The following is a 21904-nucleotide window of genomic DNA, read 5'->3' as shown; positions in this document are numbered from 1 at the left end:
AAGTGTGACATCTATGCTACTTCTGAGGAGCAGACCCACTGGCAGCTTCATTAAGCGGGGTGCGTATTTGCAACTGTTGAGTGCAGTGACCAAATGCGTGAATGCTTCTCAGCTTGACTTGGAAACTGCTGAGATTAAGAATTTTCTGAACCACTGAAGACACTTTTTAAAGAAAGAAATATCAGTCCCCTTAAATAAAGCTAGAGGTGAATTTATGTCACTTTTGAAAAATTTCTGACCCTCCTTGCTGCAAAAATAACGTAACTGTGAGTGTTGTGTTTACCGTCAGGAAAGCAGCAACATGTACTAAGTCTTGAGGGAGTAAACATAAAGAGTAGGTCATCTTGCAGCCTCGTTAGACAAAGCTCCCTGAGACTAGGTCCCCAGGGCTCTTTGAATGGATGGTGACGCACAGCCCTTCCTCCATCACCTGAGCCTGAAAATTCATCCCCCCAGTTATAAAATGACAGAGCTGGTCAAAGAGCAAGGCTGAGAGCAGGTCCCTCTTGGGGCACTTTCTCATCTTTGTTGACTCCCAGAAAGCTACCACGTCTGCCATCAGTACCTCCAACACATCCTAATGCCTACTCAAGGTGTCCCCTCTGAGGTGGGGCCGAGGCATCCGACTTCCTCAGAGTGTTTGGGGAAAAGGAAGAACGAGGAAATGGAAGCAGCAGCCTCTTTTGTTGACATTCCAGAACAGAAGGACATTTCAGTCTCCAAGGCATCTCACCAGGGAGAGAAGATTCCAGTGCAACAGGAGGGAGGCCAGCAATGTTCTGGAACAGATTTAGATTTATGCAGAGCCAGTGAGAAACAGCTGCTGCCTCCATCAGTGCCCAAACGACACACGAGCCCCGGGCAGCAGCTGGGCAGCCCCTTCTTGCGGGGAACCTAGGAAGAGACCTTCCTGCATTTTCTCCTTGTGAACCTGGGCAGCCCCCAACTCCCCTTGCTAATTCCAAAGGCCCTCACAGATGCCAAGGCCAGCAGCCAAAGGTTGCTGAGAAACCAGCAAGAGAGGAGCTCAAATGATCTGGGATGGCGATTCCTTCTCCTTTGACTGCTGGGTATTAAATATAGTAACTACTTCATGGGGTTGTTGTGAGGATTAAAGGAGTTATTAACTAAATGGAAGATGATTAGAAGAATGAGTGTGAGCCATCATTAGGAGTAGTAGTCATGGTAGTATGTGAAAGATCAACGAGAATGTAAAAGATGAAATTACAGTTTACCTAAGGAGGCAGCTCGGAGCCCAGACTACTTTACGTTATCTGATTGCAGTGTCATGGTTCTGAATCAATGAGGACTTCTGTGCAGGCAGAAATGGGTCAACAGAGCCCTGCAAATGAAGAGAGGTTATGGAAATTGAACCCATCAGAAGTTGGATGTTGATTACAGAATTATTGGATCCAGGAGAATAAATGTTATTCATTTATGAATATTTTTGAGACTTTGGTCCAAAGCCGCCTTTTTTTTAAAAAAAATTTTATTTTATCCTTTTTCTCCCCAAAGCCCCCCAGTACATAGCTGTGTATCTTTCATTGTGGGTCCTTCTAGTTGTGGCATGTGGGATGCTGCGTCAGCATGGCCTGACAAGTGGTGCCGTGTCTGCACCTAGGATCCTAACTGGAGAAACCCTGGGCCACCGAAGCAGAGAGTGTGAATTTAACCACTCGGCCACGGGGCCGGCCCCCTAAGCCTTCTTTAATAGTTGAGAACATTGAGGGGTCAGGAGGTTAGATCGACTTTTCCTAAGGACACGCTCCCAAGAAAGTAAGAGTCCCTGAGAAAGCCTTTGTCCATTATACCACTCCGTGTCCTCCTGGGAACAAAAGGTGACAGAATGGAAGCCCACTCTTCCTGGGCTTGTGGCTGGTTTTGGGTCTTGCCAATTATATGGATGGGACATGGTCTGCCTCCTTTAGACAAAGGTAGAGCAGCCGAGTCTCAACGAAGTACTTGAGGAGGAGGGCCTGATAGCCTGGACATATGGACCAGGGTGTCCACGTCACATCACAAATGATGATTGTGATGATGATGGTGATAATACAGTGAAGTGGTTCGAATTCTCGCCTTGATATTTATCCTGGTCAAGTTACCTTAACTCTCTATGCCTCGATTTCTTTACACGTCTAACCAGTTTAAGCATGGTGGCTACCTCATAGAATTGTGAGGATTGAAAGACCTAAAGCCTTGACCCAGAACCAAGGTAACGGCTCAGTAAACGTTGGTTCCTAAGAAGGATTCATATGAGTTTCCGAGAAATGCAAATAGTGTTGTCAGAATTGCGATTTGGACACCGGGCTCTCAGACCCCAAAGCCTGCTCGCCAACTATACTATAATGAAGGCAACTGAAGTGTGAAGTGGAACTGAGGCAAAGAGAGATGGGAACAAGGTTGTAGCTCTGTGTTTCAGGTACTGCTCAAATGCTCACATTAGATTTCACACTTGAGAGAGTAAATTAAATTCTAAACTTGGCACTGTGGTTGGAATGAGACACCGAATACGTTGCCAAGCTTCTTGGACCCCTTCTGGACTGCTCCCCTGAATTGCCAGCATTTGCCTGCTCTGTGCACATGGGAACCCAAGGGAGAAACTAAGAATTTGATTGGCCCAGGAGTGTTGGGAAATAGAAAGAGAGAACTGGCCCCTGACCTTTAGCTGTGATGCCTAGGCAGTCACTTAGCATATGAGATACACGGTCTGTTTGGCAAAAGTCTTCTTTTGTCTAGGATAAGTGGGAGTAACCCCTCTGGAAAAAGAGGGCAGCTGTAAAATAGAAGGGAAATCAGGGCTCAGTAACAGCAAGTGCTGCAGAACTAGGGAACTGAGGAGGTGAAAAAAACTCTCCTGTGCAATTAAGCAATTTACCTCCTAGGAACAGGGGTAGATCCAGAAACTTCTAATATGTGATTCTGGAGATTTGGTGCCTTTCCCACATATGGATGTGCCCCTCCCCATCCATAGCTCAGCATTCATTCATTCAACAAACACTACTACATACGTGCCAAGTGAAGTTCTAGGTCCTGAGGATACAGTAGTGTTTTGTTGTTGCTGCTTGTTTTGCTTTGCTTTTTTTTTTCTTGCAGGAGAAGATTCACCCTAAGCTGACATTTGTTGCCAATCTTCCTCCTTTTTTCTTCCTTTTTCCCCTCAAAGTCCCAGTATATAGTTGTGTATAGTTGTAAGTTCTTCTGCTTCTTCTATGTGAGCCACTGCCACAGCATGGCTACTGATAGACAAGTGGTGTAGTTCCACAACTGGGAAGTGAACCCAGGCCACTGAAGTGGAGTGTGCCAAACTTTAACTGCTAAGCCATCAGAGCTGACTTTGCTTTGTTTTTTAATGTAGACAAAGCTCATGGATCTTACATTGTAGAGGGAGACAAGTAAAGAAATATAAAATAAACAAGTAAAGAAATATAAAATAAAATGCTGGGCTATTGCGTGGAGAAAAAATAAGCAGAGTAAGAAACAGAAAATGTGTGGAGATAGCTATTACGAACTGGGCTGGCAGGGAAGGGCTTTCCGATGGACTGCATTTGATCAGAGAGTGATGGGAATGAGTGAGTGGATACCTGGGGAAAGAGAATTCCAGGCAGAGGGGGCAAGTGCAAGAACCCTGAGGCAGACACATGAGGGATGTGGCCGGGGAGTGGGGTTGTCAGAGCAGAGAGAGCAAAGGGGAAAGTGTAGGAGAGAAGGTCAGACAGCAGGAAGCAGAGCATGCAGGACTTTGACGGCAGGAGGCTCGACTTGCATTCTCACTTCTCATTTACGTTTTAATAGTATTATTTCATCCAAGATGAAGGCCAGAATTTTTGGTTCCGAAATGTTCCCAAAGGAACAGTCTGCCAGTGCTGAGAAGGAGAAAATAAAGAGAAGGGTACCTTGCAGGAGAGGTTGTGTGTACATTCCTTCAAATTTTAAGTGAACATGATTCCTACACAATAGGGTCCACTTTAAAGTACAATGGGATGGCTGTCCATTATCCCCTCTGTGCTGTGGGGATGGAAAAGGAGGAGGGAGTGTGACAGACAGAATTCAAAATAAGTAGAGGTTCGTTTGACTAATGGCTGAGAAAATTCATTTAGATGCAGTGAAATAAAAATTAATTTGTGGGGCTGGCCCAGTGGCATAGTGGTTAAGTTTGTGCACTCCAGTTCAGCGGCCTGGGATTCACAGGTTCGGATCCTGGGTGTAGACCTACACACCACTCATCAAGCCATGCTGTGTCAGCATCTCACATATAAAATAGAGGAAGATTGGCACAGATGTTAGCTCAGGGCCAATATTCCTCCTACATGAAAAAAAATAATTTTTGTCCACGTCTGGGCAATAGAAAAGGGAGGAAGAAGTGGTTGGCCTGGGAAAGCCACACTGGTATTAAAAATTTCCCATAAATGGCCCACAAGGCAGATAATCCACATGTGAGGAGCAGGTGATGGAAATACAGCAGTGAGACAGCAGTTGAGATTAAACACCCTCCAGAGCTTATGAAGTGATTTAAAAAAGAAAATAAATTAGCTTGTGCCTCCTAAAATAGGCATGCGTCTAGCAAACTATCAATATAATGATCTTGGGAGGCTACTTGTTGCAGGCGTTAGCCCTTTCCTCTCATTACTCCACTTGTATAAAAATGCATCCTCTAGATTGTTGATAAGAAACAGCTTTGCCTTCAACATCTCAGAATCCTCCCCATACTGTGCCTTTGATGTGGAGGAACCCCTGGTATTATGACATCCTTGGACCTTTGAATCTCTGAGTCACTAATGTGTGCAATCCTAATACATGGATGCTTCTACTGTCATCATTCTCAACCCTGAAATACAGGCGCTGCGTTTACAGAGCCAGACTCTGGAATTGGACTGCCGGTAGATCTTGGTGCTGAATGCTGGCTCTCTATTTGCTGATCGAGCTCAGATGTACCTAGATTTCCTTATTCCTAAAGTAAGGGAAAACCACAGGGTAGTTGTAAGAGCTCAGTGTAAATACACACATACATACGCACAGTGGTGCTTGATACAAAGAGTTCTTTCATCAATGTTAGTCATTCATATTATTAGTGATATCAACTTCAAGTTTTCTTCTTTTCTTTATTTAATTCCTTCCTTCCCTTTTTTTTCCTTCTTGTTTCTTCTTTGTCCTTATCATCATTAATCCTCATCATGTCAATATTATTATTATTATATCCCAAGAATAGGCCATAGACCCTCTTGATTTTGGTAAGTAATATGGAGGCTGGTGAGTAGGAGGCAGGTAAGGTCAATGTTAGTACTTTAGAGATGACAGAAAGACTGAATATACCTTCTTATAACCTGTTTCCCAGAAAGGAGATGGATGGAGGCAGGACCAAGGGAGGAGAGGTGGTGTGAAAGAGGAGGAAGGAGAGGGAAGATGGGAAAAGAAGAGGGCGAAGAAGAGCCACTGAAAATCCTCAGGAGGACGTACCCCCAGTGTAAAGAACACAAACAAGAAGTCACTTCCTGGAGTGCTTTGTCATCTTATGATGAGGAGAATTTTCCCTTGATTATAGCCACTACCCTGGGTAACCCTAAACGTAAATGTGTGCTTCAGGAAGGCCTGCTTTTGTATGAATGAGGGCCTTACAGGCCATTGGAAAGCCTGGGAAGGTGTAAAAATGGAGTGGGAAGTGGAGACCAAGAGAAAAATGGAAGCCTTTAGCGAAATGGGATAAAGAGATTGATAGAATATCAGCCAATAGCCTGCAACTTAGGCAGATAAAGAGAATCTTAAATCACATGGGAAAAGTCAGAAAATGCCCCAGCTTTTGGGGAGCAGCCACGTCATCTTCACCGTGACAAGTTACCGTGTCTGGCTGGCTGTATGTTTTAAAGTGCTGGATGGCATCCATAAGATTGAAAAATCCTTATTTTGGTTTTCAGGTGACACCAGGGACTGCAGAGAGAGGTTTTCATCTGGAACTGAGGAGATGGATATGAAACCCAGAAAGGAAAAATTGAGCCGTCACCTGGAGATAAAGGAACGCACTCTCTGGCTGGGAGAGGTGTAGGGAGATGGCCCCCCAGGCCGGGAGTCTGACGACTTATCCCACTGAGCTCCGACCAGCTTCATCCACCTCAAGACAAGAGTGTGCATCTTCCCCTCACTCAAAGCCTGTGTCCTGTGACCTGAGGCAATGGAAAGAGAGTTTGAATTCTGTCCCATCGAACCATGTGCACTTGGGCAAATTGCGTATCCCTTCAAGGACTCGGCTTCCTAACCTGAAGAATGGGTGATGGAAGAATGACTTTGGATCAGGTTAGTGTTATTAAACGGCATCCTTTGAAAGCCATTCAAGGACAAAGGTATGAAGGGACAGAAAGGGTGGGAAAAGGTGTGCTCCAGCTCTCCTCCCCACCACCTCATCCAGAGCAGCTCTCTTTCTTACGTGAAAAAGAGCAGCTCTTTTCTTCTGTGTTTGCTGTACATGGCGATACTAGGTCTGAGAAAGGGCTAAGGTTGGAAACTCGCTGGCTTCGGCCATCTCTAGGATTGCTTCTGCCTCTCATTTTTTTCTGTTTCTGTTTCTTGTGAGGTGACATAGAGTATGTTGTGCTGAAGATCTGACGTAAGAAGGATCCAGATAGAAGTAAATTGGAAAAGCACGCAAAGAGTGTGCCGAGGATAGAGGGGCTTCAGCCGAGGGGACCCTCAGGTCTTGCTTAGGAAGCAGCAGTGGAAAGTTCTACACCTCACCATTTCCTCCTGCCTCTTTCACATTGATCTCTCTCAAATGCACAGTTAATCCTTCTTACTTCCAGTTAGGGGCAGAATCCAGTTTGAAGCACCTATTGTTCAGTGTGTTATGTAGTCTGTAATTTAATTTAAAATATATTACCAAAGTCAGTGTGATAAAAATAGTTGCTCTAATTGCCCCAATTGGGATAACATTGCAGGGTTGGTTGCTACAAGCATCCAGCTATCTTTATCTCCACTTGACACCAGAGGTTCAGATATTAGCATGTTGTTATAAATAGGTTTACATTGGTGAAATAGCTTGTATTCAAAATATGTGGATTCTAGAAATATTGTAAGAATTATAGAAACCCTCCTTGCCTGGAGCATAGCAAGCCAGGGAACCTGGCAGTCTAGTCTTCACAGTGGTGCCCGAAGTTTGATTTTGAAACTGTTCTTTATCTAGTAATTGATTCTGAGATTGCCTGAGTCATCCTCTAAGATTAAACTGAATCTCTACTTCCAGAACACTGTCACTTTTGGTTTATGCAAAGGCATGGTCACAACAATGAAGAGGGCAAAGATCTGGGACTTCATCCAGTTTGTAGAGCAGGTTGTACCACTGTTTTGTTCCTTTGCTAATAAATGCTCATGAGCAACTGATGTTGGTTTGGGGCTTGTTTCCAGTAGACCTGGAGGAAAGTTTTAGGGGCAGAAACTTATATCTTTGCTACTCAAAATGTGGTGCAGGCAACCAGCAGCATGGGCATCATCTGGGAGTCTGTGAGTAATACAGAATCGGGCCACCCCAGACCCATTGAATCAAAATCAGGATTTTAATAGGATCCCAGGCTATTCATGCACATGGTAGAATTTGAGAGTTCTGTTACAGACTTCACTTACCTCTAACGTTAGATGTTCATTGATACCAAAAATAATCAATTGTGAAGCATGAGATTGGCTTAGGCCAGCTTGCAACAGAGAGCAAGAAGGAAAATTACCGAGAACTTTATGCTATGGGCCTTCTGGGAAGAGCTTGGAAGGAAGGGGAAAAGAGAAGCAAGGAAGGAAGTGAAGCTTAGCAGAAGTTGCAAACTCAGACACTCACATGGACAAGGCCAGGAAGGGAAACAAGAAACGTGGGAGTGATGGGAACTACTGTGAACTCTAGAATTCATGCCTCTTTCAAAAACAGCCACCATGACTCAGCTCTGGACTATCGCCACACAGAAATGTGGGCCTCATGTTGTCAGCCCTTCTGACTGTTTCAGAAACCCAGAATCTACATTTTAATGAAAAATTCCCTGATTTATATTCGGTGAGGCCCAGTAGACTAAATCTATCGGCTAATAGCAACGGAGCTTACTCAGTCACCAGCTCCTTAAAAGACCCTATGGCAAGTCATTTCTTCTCTCTGTATTTCTATTTATGTATTCCTTTCATGGGTTATTATTAGTGAACCTGTAATTTCCCAAATCCATTAGAATAATAATGATGTGCTTGGGAGACCTGAGCCAAAGTCACTGAGAATACATTGCCGATTTCAGTTGGAGTTGGTATCCTTGGAAAGCTGGCAACCTGCAGCTTTCCGCTGGGGTCTTGATTTTCTGCTGGTGAACTCAAAGGTTTGGAAAACACACTACTTAACCATTCATTGCTATCTAAACAGGTGGCTACTATAAGCTTTGCAATTTAGTGGTACACAACTGAGTTCAGATTTAGGTCTTTGATTAATACAGTTTCATTTCTCTAGGAGACACAGGGCATTGGGAGTGAGCAGTAGTAGTGGGTGTGAGGGCTCAGAACCCCCAGGTGAATGCAGTGAGCTGCTCCTCTGGGGATGTGTCTCAGAATTGAGTGATTTTCAAGATGCTGTCTAAAGACCACCTGCACTAAAATTACTGGGGCAAAGGGGGTCAATTATATGGTGGAAAATACGTGTTTGGTGGTGAGCATGCTGTAGTGTATACAGATGTCGAATTATAATTTGGTACACCTGAAACCTATACAATGTTATAAACCAGTGTTACCTCAATAAAAACAAAAGAGCAAAAACAAAAAATTGCTTGGAGTGCATTTTTAAGATTCAGAATCCCAGGTGTGATTACACATCTACTAAATAAAAATCCAGGGAGTGAAGTCATGAGAAAGTATTCGCAACAGATACCCAGATCATTTTTACATCTGTTAAAATTATAAAGCTATAGCATTTCAATGCGATGGTGTTAGGAGGTAACCACTTGTTCGCCATTTCTACCGAGGATACAGTAAAAAGAAATGCACTTAATCTGTTGCAAAAAGAATTAGTGTGTTGGAAGTGACAATAGTATTGAGGTGCTCGAATAGCGGTGTTATCGCCAGGGAGAGAGTGCCCATGAATTATGCCAGGTGTATATGGTCTATAAGCCAGTTCTCTGAGGTGGGGGAAAGTGCTCTGATTTGTAGTATTTTCCTATTTTTGTGGTGCAAATACTCTCACTGTGGCCAGTTTCTTGCCATCAGTGTGTCATCACTGAATGCAAAGTTGGGAAGAGACTTGAAGAATCGGCTCTCTTGAGCCTGTGCTGGCTGGCTCCAGCTCAGCACAGACGGCCCCCCACGAAGCAGTCCCAGAGGGAAGTATAAGTGCACAGAACAATGGAAAAAAATAGGAAAGGAACAAAGGAAAAAAAATATATTTTTAACCAAGTAGAAATTTGTACCAAATCCCAGTGCTCCAGATAGCTAGGTTGGAAGGCTTCTTTACCCAAATGAAGTCAATTTATAGACCTGAGTTGGGCTTCCCAAAATGTCCTGTGGATTTTATTAAAATGCAGATTCTGGTTCAGTTGGCTCCGGGGCAGCCAAGGATTCTGTTTCTAACAAGTTCCCAGGTGAGGCTGATGATGCTGGTCTGTGGACCACACTTTGAGAACTTCAGCCTTCAGTCAAAGCAAATGTTCTCACTTTGCCCCTTTCTGTTGAACACTAACCAAAGCCTCAAAACTTCCTATTCCAAGAGGTTGAAAAGCCATACCCTAACTAACACCAGAAGAAATGGAGATGGAGAGCTCCAAACATGAGAAAAATTGTCCTGGTATTTGGCCAACCAGTTCCACAGTGTTCTTCCTCAGGAATGGAGTAACTGGAAGGGGAAGAAAGATTTCTTTGCCTACCCACCAAAATCAAAGGGTAATTCCCTGCCTGTGCATGTGACTGAAAATGGGGATCATTTACAAAAGCTGACTCTGAAATCTGCTTTACTGAAGATGATTATGGACATGGTAAGTGGATTGCTCATCACAGACATAATAATTTGGTTGCCCATAGAGGCCGCATGGGACTTGCGAGGACCAGGGAAATCCATTGAAATTAGGGATTCTGCCTGATGTCCCTCTTTCAGATGTACCACTTTAGCATTCCTAAAACATCTTTGAAGGGTTAGGACTGACTCTTGAGGTCAAGAAAGCCAAACTTGTTAGTGAAACAATAAATCTCTGTACCCATTTTCTGCGCAACCATAGTGTTTTTGCGTGTGAAGAATTGTGCTACATGTTTCATCTGCTTTTTCTCTAAATATCACACCAATTATGCAGAGTGGGTATTATTGTCCCCATTCTCAAGTGATAACTTGAGGCTCAATGAGATGCTATCATGTGCCCAAGGTCAAGGTGCAAGTAGGTGGTAGAGCAGAATTCAAACCCAAGTCTGTTTCTGCATTTTCTGTGTATATTTGTCCTTTTTGCTTCTTCTTATCTGTAGACTTTTGAGAATAGGTATTATGCCTTCTCTCTTTTCTTTATTTCATCATCGAGTACCAAGGTAGGGGCATGTGTGTGTCTGTGTGCATGTGTTTATATGCACAAAAAGTCTATATGTGATGATTTGTTTCTTGGGGCCCTTGGGGACTGATAACTGTGCAAATGAAAATAAAAATTTTAAATACACATTATTTATATATTTATACATCCCTATAAGTTAATGTGTTACAGATAATTCCAATATAATTTTATAATTATTGTGTATAATTTTCAATATGCAGCTGATAAAATCCACTAATGATGTACAAGAAAAGGTGTATGTGGTATAGTATGAGAATGCATCTAGACCACTCAGGGAGAAACCAACAAACCCATCAGTGGAGTGGAGTTGGAGAAGTTTTGTACATTGCAATGGGCACAGGACTGAAGGTCACTAAAAGCCTGGCAAGTGCCTTGACCCAGTGAGAAGTCTGAGGCAAGCCAAATATGAGATGCCCTTCTCAGGTCCCCACCCATCTTTAGACCCCAGGAGTGTGGGTTCAGCTCAGGCAAGGCCTGGATGACTTTCTGTAGCCCAAGAGGGAAGCGTGCTTGGCTCCCTAGAGACCTCAAACTCCAGTGACACTTAGGAAAGGGAATTCAAGGTCCTCATACTTTAAGGGGAGAATCTCAGGTCGACAGCCACCAGCGGTCTTCCTGGCGAACTTTCCCCTCCTCCTTTAAGAACATAGCACTGGTATTGAAAGTGGTGGTCTGCAACTACCTGAGGAAGGGTGTGCCTGCTTCTTCTACATGCAGTGGGGTAGAAGGTACATGCTTTTAAAAATGAGAGCCAGCGCTTTCAACCTCTATCCTTTGTAAGTGTGCCAGACACTGTTGGTGTTGGCCCAGTTACTGTTCTCCTCTTCCTTCCTGGCAAAGCCAGCCTCCAATGACAATGACTAAAATGCATGTACCCACTTGCCCAGTATCACAAGTGGCCATGTGATCCACTTCTGCCGAATTAGACTTAAGGAGAGGTATGTTAGGAAGTTCTGAGTAAAATTCTTTCCTGATGAAAAGGGATCCTGCAGCAGGAGAAGTCCCAGCTCCCCTCTCTTTTATATGTGGACTTGGTGGTGTAAACAGTTGATGTCTGGAACTACAACAGCCATCATGCAACCATGAGACCAGAAGCCGGAACACTGTAAGACAACATGTTGGGGATGGAGGTGCGGAAAGGTGGATGGAGCCAGGCTTTGATGTCTTCATTAAGCTCCTGACCAAACCCTGGGACCCAGACTTCCAGACTCCTTGTTCTGGGTGATGAGTTGAAATGTTTCTTGTTTAAACCATTGTTAGGTATTCTGTTACTTGCAGTTCAAAGCATCCTAAGGGATGTACCCGTTACATAATCTCTCTGAACCTGAACATCCTCATCTAAAAAGTGATGCTAGTACCATCTAGGAGAGTTGGGAGTAATTAAATAATTTGATCTTCGTAGGTCACCTGACATATTGCTGCCTCAAAGTAGGTACTCAGTACATTTTAGTTAAATGTGAAGAAAAATTGGGAGTCTAGGGGCCGATCTGATGGCATCGTGGTTATGTTCACACAACTCCACCCCAGTGGCCCAGGTTTTGCAGGTTCAGATCCTGAGCATGGACCTAGCACCACTTATCAAGCCACGCTGTGGCAGCATCCCACATGAAATAGAGGATGATTGGCATAGGTGTTTGCTCAGCAACAATCTTCCTCAAGCAAAAACAGGAAGATTGGCAACAGATGTTAGCTCAGGGCCAATCTTCCTCCCCCAAAAAAAGGTGGGGAGTGTGAAGGACTGCTTTTGGCTGAATACGAATATTGCCACAGCTATTTGATGAATCTCCTAATGTATAGGAGGAACAGTACAATGATCTTTTGCTGCGCATTGCTGCTTTATTTATAAATACTGTGTGTGTATAAATGTGAGTTTGCTTATTTTATATATAGCCTACATTTGTGTATTTTTTTCTCCTAACTTCTTTTCCCCTCTCTCTGGGGAGGGAAGCTTATCACGGTAGAGTTTAAAGGCTCAGAAACAGTCTGCTTGCTTACAACAGCTCTCCATTGAAGCACTCTCTCTACGTCTGTCTAGCCTGGTGTAAGCCTCATCATATCAGATTTTCCTGGTAACATTTTCCAGGGTTTTTGTAAGTTTCAGAGGCACAAACTTTACCAGAACCTTGGACAGGATGCTCATTGATCTCATATGAAAATATTGTGAAACCCGTTTTCCTCCCAGATGGGGGAAAAAGGCACTCGCTGGTAAAGCTTCCTCTCCTTTGTTCCCCTTCTCTTTGTCCCTTCAGAAGTGGTGGCTGTCACAGACTCTTGGGTGGTTGCTGAAAGTGGCTTTATTTTTCTGCTTTTAGAAAGCAATCAACTTGTCTATGAAAATCATCTTCCATTGTCAGGCCAACAATGGCTCTTGCAGCCTCCTCTCTGTCTTCAAGTGGAATTCAAAAGGCATTGGTCTCTTCCAACTCCAAAGGAGCAGAAAGCAGCCGCGGCTTTGCTCCTAAAGTGTCTGAGTAAAGTACTCCTGTGTCTTCTTTCCTTCTCAAGAAGGTGTACAAACTGGCCCTTCCTCACTGGGAAATTTTTAAGAGGGGTAGAATTGACAACTTGTATTTTCCTCTTAGCTACTTTTTTGCAGTACAGTACACTTCAAGATGCGGGGACCCATCTCTTTGGTAAAAGTGGCTGCTACGGCTGGTCTGGCATAGCCCGGTGCTAAATTGGGCAAGCAGCCAGGGAAAGGAGCAGTTACACATATCCACATTTGCCGTGCAGACTGGGGTCATGTGATTGTGACATCGCACTAAATTCAGAACCCAAATATTGCTCAAGAGGTGGCTTCACAAGTGGTGTAAACTTCTGGAGGCAGAGACTGAAATACTTACTTTCCAGAACATTCTGGAAAATACCTAGTCAAGGAAAGATGCTCCTTCAAGAGTTGCTGTGAAGCATGGTTCTTAAGAGCATTCATTTTACACTAAGATGACCTGAATGTGAATCTTGTGTCTGTCACTTACTTTTTTTTTTTTAAAGATTGGCACCTGAGCTAACAACTGCTAATCTTCCTTTTTTTTGTCCCTGCTTTTTCTTCCCAAAACCCCCCAGTACATAGTTGTATATTTTAGTTGTGGGTCCTTCTAGTTGTGGCATGTAGGACGCCGCCTCAGCGTGGTCTAATGAGTGGTGCCATGTCTGTGCCCAGGATCCGAACTGGCGAAACCCTGGACCACGGAAGCAGAGTGCGTAAACTTAACCACTTGGCCACGGGGCGCCCCGTGTCACTTACTTCTTGTATGTGCCCAGGGCAGGTTATTTCACCTCAGTTTTGTGATTTGTAAAATGAGGGTTTTAATAAAACCTACCTCATAGTAATGTCTGTAAGGACTAGGTGAGGCAGTGGATATAAACCACATGCACAGAAATTAATAACTAAGTATTATTTTTATAAATTCTTAATAGTCTCTTTATGAGTCACTCATTCATTCAACAAGTATTCCTTGAGTGCCTCTTCTGTGTCAGCAACTCTTATAGCAGGAGATATCCCCCTTCTTGCTGATGTTCAAAATGCTGCATTCGCTTTGGAAAGACCTGTGGCTTGCAGACCCCCTCACAGGTCAGCTCTCCCTTTCCTGAAGCTGCTGTTTCATCAGCCGTTTCCTACAGAAAGTGCTGCTCTGGTTGAAGCTGGCCATCCGCCCCCTACGAGGAAGCAAAATCCCTTCTCACCCAGCTTTTGCGCTCTGTAACCAAACCTGGCTTGTGAGAGCATTTCAAACCCAGCGGAGAGTCCTCGGAGCACAGGTCTCGTTGAATCTTTACCTAACAGGCTTCACAGGGTGAAGCCGGATGCTCAGCCAGAGTATCGCTTTGATTTGCTAGATGCATTTGGATCCCCCTTATGGTGCAATGCCTTGAGTTTGCCTGGTGGCTTCTGAGCAAGGATGTAACTAGAGACAAGGAAATTCGATGAAAGAAAGTGCGGGGGTTATCTGGGGGCAGGAATTATTAAGGAAGATGATGTTAACTCTATTTTTTCGGATATTATATTCTTTTTCCTTTCCATGACCTGCCTGTTTAAAAAGTCCTTTCAACACTGTAGAAGGAGAAAATAAGATAAAGAGCTCTAAATCCCCTTTTGTGGGAAAAGACCCCAAGAAAGCAAGCAAGATACCATTCTTACATTGGAGGGAGTCATAGTTCTTCATCGGTGCTGGTTATCTCGCTACACCAGAAGGGGAGCTAGTGGTGGTGGTGACAGGAGGACTTAACATTTACCAAGTACTTGTATGAACCAGACCCAAGCTAAGTGCTGTGCAAATCTTATCACATTTAATTTTTGGGGGGGGGGGGAGGGGGGATAAGGGTTCAGCTGGTTTCTAGGAAGAGTTCAAGGTCTGAAAAGCCTAAATCTTCCTGCAGCGTTGAGATTTTTAACACCGCACACCTCTGTCTATGTTATAGCCATGTTTGTGACTCTTCCAGGCAACCAGGCAATGTACTGGTTAAGAATGAGTACTCTGGGGGCCAGACTGACTGAGATTGGAGCCCAGTTCAGCTGCTTTCTGGCTGAGCAACTTGGGGCAACTGACTGAACCTCTTTGGGCTTCCGCTTCCTGGTCTATAAGATCGGAGTAGTAATTGTTCTATTTCATGAAGCTATGTGGGTTAAATGAGTTATTATATGTAGTACAGGGCGTGGCACACAAAATGTATTAGTTTTGTTGATTCTCTATGATTTCTTCTCCAAGGAAAGATATATATATATATATTTTTTTTATTGAGTTTATGATAGTTTACAATCTTGTGAAATTTCAGTTGTACATTATTGTTTGTCAGTCATGTTGTAGGTGCACCCCTTCACCCTTTGTGCCCACCCCCCACCTGACTGTCCCCTGGTAGCCACTGATCTGTTCTCTTTGTCTACATGTTTAAATTCCTCATATGAGTGGAGTCATACAGAGATTGTCCTTCTCTATCTGGCTTATTTCACTTAACATAATTCCCTCAAGGTCCATCCATGTTGTTGCAAATGGGATGATTTTATTCTTTTTTTATGGCTGAGTAATTTTACATTGTATATATATATACCATATCTTCTTTATCCAATTATCAGTTGATGGGCACTTAGGTTGCTTCCACATCTTGGCTATTGTAAATAATGCTGCAATGAACACAGAGATGCATGGGACTTTTAGAATTGCTGATTTCAAGTTCTTTGGATGAATACCCAGTAGTGGGATGGCTGAGTCATAAGGTATTTCTATTTTTAATCTTTTGAGAAATCTCCATATTGTTTTCCATAGTGGCTGCACCACTTTGCACTCCCACCAACAGTGTATGAGGGATCCTTTTTCTCCACAACCTCTCTAACGCTTGTTACTTTTTGTTTTGGTTATTTTTGCCATTCTAATGGGTGTAAGGTGATATCTTAGTGTAGGTTTGATTTGCATTTCCCTGATGATCAGTGATGATGAACATCTTTTCATGTGCCTATTGGCAGGAAAGATATATTTTTTGCATTCAGTCCTCACCCCTTTTCTAGCATGAATGTAAGGTTCCTCATCTGTAAAAGAGAATAATAATATCTATCTTATATGACTGTTATAATGATTTACTGACTTTATGTAAAGTATTACCCTATATACTGTCTGTTCGTAAATACTGTCTCTGAATAAATGAGTTTGAACTTGTCTTAATAGTGTAGTTTAGAAGTTCATTCCAAGAGTTTGATTTATCTTTAATTTTACAGGTGCCAAATAGCATGCATTCATTAATATATATATTTATTCATTAATATATAAATTATTTTGACCTCAAAAACATTATTTCTTGCATTAAGTATAATGAAAAGAAGAAATAACTTCTTAAGACAAGGTACAAAGTAAAAAGATCATCTCCTCATCAGTGGAAACTTATGAGCTAAAATGGATTTTGACTCAAGCAAGCTCGACTACTATTAATTGAGTGTCTGTGATGGGCATAGTATTGTGCTGGGTGGGGGAAGAGGGAGAATTAATCCCGATCCCAGGGAGCTTTCCACCTACCAGGGCAGACAAAGTACACACGTGGAACTGGAGCATAAGAGCAGAAGGCGGGGTATGATGGATCCACGAGACCCCAGGGTTCAGAGATGGTGGAAATCAGTACAGGAAGGTGTTAGAGGCAGCAGTGGGGGTTCAGATGAGCCTGGAAGCATGGTTAGGGATCTAAGCAGACAGAAGGAAGAGAGGACGGGGCATTCAGGGTGAGGAAGAGGCTAAGCCAGTGCTGGGTTTGCCAACATGTGAGATGGATAAGCTGAAAGGAGAGCATCCTGAAGGGCAGCCATTCTAGTTACCTGGGTTTGTCTAAGGGAGGTTAGCATTTAGAAAACCCATTTGGAATAAAGGACAGCCAGAACTTGGAGACTGATAGGACAAAAGTGACGGGATGAAACAGATGGGATCAAAAAGCTCAGCATTGGATGAGCAGTTAGGGCCTTGCTGACAGAGAAAATGGCAATGGTGATGCAGCTAATTGAGTTTTTGAAATTCCACTGTAAGTGTGAGAAGACTTGAGTGCTGCTTTGCTGAAGGCAGAGAGAGGAAGAGCTGGCTTGTGGAGAGGGGGGAGTAGCTGATGATGAATTTATTTTTTAAAATCTTTCCTTTGGACTGAAGTCCAAGTAGAGATAATAATATCTGACATCCGCAGATCTCCTTCCCTTCTCTGTAGGGGCACATACTAAAGCCTATCTCATTTCATCCTTGGAAAGGATTGAGTTGTTTGTTTGGTAAGGCAGTGGTCGATTTTAAGTATTTAGCTCTTGTAAATAAAAACTTTCAGAGCTGTTTAAAAACCATATGAGAACATACTATTTGTCCCTTTTACAGAGGAGAAAACCAAGTCATAAACAAGTTGAAAAATTTGCCCAAGGGAACAGTTGGCAAGTGTCAGAGCTGGGATGCAGGCAGTTTGTCTCCAGGGTCCACACGTCCACCCACTATTCAGGACTCAATCCTGGGAGAGGGTGAGAATTCTCTAAGAGCTGAGATGATATTACTCTCCACCATCTGAAACCAGAAGACTCTTCTCTACCCCCTCCTATCCCTCTCCCCTACAAGTACACAGAATGTTGTAAACTATTAGATGAATAACCCAATACTTGTACAAAAATCCTTCAAAGGTCCAGAAAACATTAGATGCTCAAAACAGAGGCTAGCAGCTCCAGGAATGCCCCCAAACTCTCTGACCCCACTAGGCCAACAGACTGTAATGCTGCCACCTTGCATGGACTGGCAGGAACCAGCAACATGTAGGAATCCATCAAGATGAGCGACATAGGAAATAAACTTGCTACTATTTAATTCAAGTTTTGCTGCTATGACTCTGTTTTATGCTTTAGTTATTTCTCACCTGGACTATTGTTGGTACCTTGGCAAGCCCTTTCTGTTCATCTATCATGCTTTTACTGTCTATTCAAAACACAGAAACACATTTATTTTTTTCCCCACCAGCTGTAATTCTCCAACCACCCTTTACTCAGGCAATTACACCAGTTTTCTGTCTTATCGGAGAATTCAATTTAAAATTTTAGTGCCAGTGGTTAAAATACTTACTTCATACATAACTTTAAGTTTGTATGGTTTTAATTCACATTTATGGTTTCTGTTCACACTTTGCATTCTTTAATTGATTTATTTGTTAGCTATGCCATCTGTAGATTTTAAGTACTGAGCTTTCACAAATGACTTTTCTTCCTCCTCCCAAAGCTGTTTCGAAAACTATTTCCCTCACCTTCTTGCAATTAAAGCTGTGCTATATTCTCATCTTCCGGAGTAGAACATTTTTTATAGCTTTGCCTTCTTGTATCTTTATCTGAAGTTAGATTATTACAGGACTGGGCATACACAGCAATAACTATTTAACCACAGTTATTCTTTTTGTCTGCTATCCCATGGGAAGGGGACCTCTAACTTGAGCTCTGTGATCTGCTCTATAGGCACCATGAAAATCTAAGTCTCAATGGAATAAAAGCAGTTCATTGGTTCTTTGGGATGGCTGGTGAGCATCCAATTCGTGAATGTGGAGAAGTCCCCTGATTCGCCTAGAGTTTGTGTATGAGAACAGCTTTCTTCTAGCTTATATTCCATAACCTTTGAGTGAAGGATCCTTTTCCTCTTGGGATACCCAGCTCCTAGCTTGGTGCCTGGAGTCTGTAGATGATCTGTAAATGGCTGTTAGATGAGTAAATTATAAATCCAGTTATGTTATCAGTCTTAAACAAGATGTGGCCATGTTCAGCATGGAACAGGGAAAAGAGAAATGTCTTTCTTTTGACTTCCCTCAATCTCTTTAATGTCTTACGAGTATTATGTCCTATAAGGATGGAAGACCATTCAACAGTCCTCTTCTTTCCCCTTGCCTAGAAAGATTGCCAGCTGTGTGGCATTCTGTCTTCAATTATCCCCTCACTGGTATGATTGTGGATGGTGGGCGAGAGGGTTCTTTGCCTCTGATACCCAAGAGTGTAGTTAGTCAAGTATCCTTAAAAAATACATTTGCGTATGCATCAGTTTTAGGATTTTGTCCTCTTGAAGTTCTTTGCTCCAAATATTAAACTATTACTGGAAAAATCAATCCCTCAAGATTTTTTCCATGCCTGTAAGTCTATTTAGAGCAATGGTTCTTACCTTGGCTGCACATTGGAATCACTTAGGGAGCTTTAAAACACATTGATGCCTGGATCCCACCCCAGAATCGTGATTTAATTGGTCTGGGGTATGCCTTCAGCATAGGGAATTTTAACATTTCCCCAGTTGATTCTAATGTGTAGCCAAGGTTGAGAACTGCTGATGTAGAGTACTATTTTTAAATACTCTAAAAGCTAGAACTCTAAATATGGCATATTTTATTTTATATCAATACAGCTATTTTTGAACAGTTTTTCATATTAAAATCCTCATAGTAACTATCATTAAACTACATAGAAGAATATTTTCCAGTGTCAGTGACAGATCACCAGGAAAACTTGTTAAATATGCAGATTTTTAGACCTCACCTTAGAGATTCTGATTCAGTACCTTTGTGGTAAATCCAAAAATCTGCATTTTTAAAAGGCTCCTAAGTGATTTTTGTGTATACTAAAGTTGAAGAAGTATTACCTTGAAAAGACATCTGAAAATGTTAAAACAGGTTTTGGTAGTTCTAACAAGAAGCACACCCCTTGGTGATCTTGTGATCCAGTGTCACAGAAGAATAAGACCTCAAAGTACAGAGAAAATATGGGTTTAAATTTTCTTTGTAGGGGCCGGCTCCGTGGCCGAGTGATTAAGTTCGCACGCTTTGCTGCGGAGGCCCAGGGTTCGGATCCTGGGCGCCGACATGGCACCGCTCGTCAGGCCACATTGAGGCGGCGTCCCACATCCCACAGCTAGAAGGACCTGCAACTAAGATATACAACTGTGTACAGGCGGGGTTTGGAGAGATAAAGCAGAAACGAAAAATAAAAAAGATTGGCAACAGTTGTTAGCCCAGGTGCCAATCTTTAAAAAAAAAAAAAATTTCTTTGTAAATTTTCTAGCAGTTTTTGGAATGCAAATTATTGGCAACAGTTAAGAATTTTTGAAAAAATGTATGAATCATCAGTGCATTCATACACTGATGTAAATGCATTAGCGCAGCATGTCAACCCTATGTAAAATAGGAACTTAAAAATATTAACAAATCTATTAACTGTAATTCTTTAAGTTAAAAAAATGTGAAGGAATTCAAGACTGCTACCATGTTAATAAAATATATATACACATCTAGAATGCCTTTCAATTTTGGCTTAAAAAAATCAGTCCTTGATCCATTAGCATTTTAAAGGAATAGAAAAAATTTAAGGCATCCAGTTATGTTGGACAAATTTAAGAACACTCAGGATAACAAATTCTTTGAGCTTTAGGACAAGTACACATTTTAGTTTAAGGCTGAAAGACTCCTCTATCTAGCTTAAACTTCCTTGGGAATTTAAGGAAAGAAAATGAATTACTCCAACTGGAGCTACATCAAAATGTCAAGTGAACACATTTTGGTTTGTAATGGTGCCAAGGGATGTGAAGTCTGAATGATCAGGGCCTTAGGTTTCCAAATCATTTTAAAGCTAATGTTGTTACCAGGATGCTGGAGCTTTTTCATGTTATTGTTTCTTAGCTCTGTCCTATCCGTGGTTTCACCCAGGCTAACCAAGACCTGACAGGATCACATTGCAATTAACTGAAACAGCTGCAAAAAAACAAAAACAGCTGTAAGGAAAAAGTGTCAATATAGAAGCCCACCAATTCAGAAAAGAAATTAACAATTTTCTCATGATGTTCGACGCATTTTCCTATAAACTTTTCTTGGGCTTTTGAGAATTGAATAACTGATATTATGGCTGAGACAGTATTATAATCTGGGAAGAACATCAGTAGCCTGTGGTTGCCATTTGTGTTTTTCTTGCAAATTTTCCTGGTTGGTGCCCTTTTTAAAAAATATTTGTTCCCTGCTCAGTAACTTTTCCGTGATTCCCACACCCAATTCCTGGCCACAGGGATGGGTTTATAAACTGAGTCAGTCGAATTACAGCATCCATTTACACAACAGTTGATCCAGAGGTTGGTTATAGGACCCGAGCTGTGCTATTCAGGGTCCATTCAAATTCTCGGTTTAAAGTTGGAAGAGAAGCGGTCCAGCCTCTGAGGTCAGGGCACAGAAAAGATGTGAAAGTAAGCCAGTGGAAGGCCATCTTTCCCACCATTTGGAGAAAGCCTGTCTGTAGTAAGAGAAAATGGAGCAAAGAGAGAGAAGCAGAAACTAGGGGTGTGCATAGAGAATCCTGGGCCACGGAATCTTGGTTCTAATTCCTGAAGCCTTGGTTCCTGCTGCTTTGAGTCTGTGAGCTCTTCTCTAGCACCCTTTCCTGCTGTAGGAACTAATAAATCCCCTTTTGGCTTAAGCCATTTTGAATTGGGTTTCTAACATTTGCAACTAAAATTCTAACATAGAATATCGCATCAACTAATCGCACCTTTCAACTTGCCCAAGGCCACACAGCACAAGTGAATTCTTCTTTGCTCTTCAATCTATTGGCATGCTCTCCCTCAAGAAAAAGCTGAAACTTTGAGTTAGTGGGGTCTTTGTGTTTAATAACCCCCAACACATTCATAATTGGTTCCAAGTAGACTCGTGAGTGACTGGCTAACCTGGCGTCAGTTCTGAGAGCTGAGAACACACCCTCCCAGAATTTGGGGCTGCAGCTCTGCAGCTGAGTGGAGTGCTCTGATTATGGCTCCACAGAAGAGAGCTTCTCTATAGAACCAAAGCCCAGAGGATGCAATTTCCACATTCCCTGCAAGAGTTGAGTTTTGAGGCACCTTGAATGATCAAAGGAGTTGTGATGATTAAAACAAACCAAAAAA

At 42.5% G+C, this 21904-nt stretch overlaps 1 long non-coding RNA gene across 2 annotated transcripts in view; it reads left to right on the top strand.

Annotated features, from left to right (window-relative positions):
• The first annotated feature begins 822 nt into the window (after nucleotides 1–822).
• LOC111775099 (uncharacterized) overlaps nucleotides 823–21904 on the top strand; it is a 253524-nt gene continuing 232442 nt past the window's right edge. The window contains exons 1-2 of one of the 2 annotated variants that reach the window (XR_011421367.1): nucleotides 823–1070; nucleotides 5910–6285. This is a non-coding gene — a long non-coding RNA (uncharacterized lncRNA). Of the gene's footprint in view, nucleotides 1071–2073; nucleotides 2213–5909; nucleotides 6286–21904 lie in introns of those variants that run through there. The other variant, XR_011421368.1, reaches the window with a different exon arrangement.

The sequence above is a fragment of the Equus caballus genome, chromosome 9 (assembly GCF_041296265.1).
Source record: "Equus caballus isolate H_3958 breed thoroughbred chromosome 9, TB-T2T, whole genome shotgun sequence".
Classification (NCBI taxonomy): domain Eukaryota; kingdom Metazoa; phylum Chordata; class Mammalia; order Perissodactyla; family Equidae; genus Equus; species Equus caballus.
This window is presented reverse-complemented; position numbering and strand designations above follow the sequence as displayed.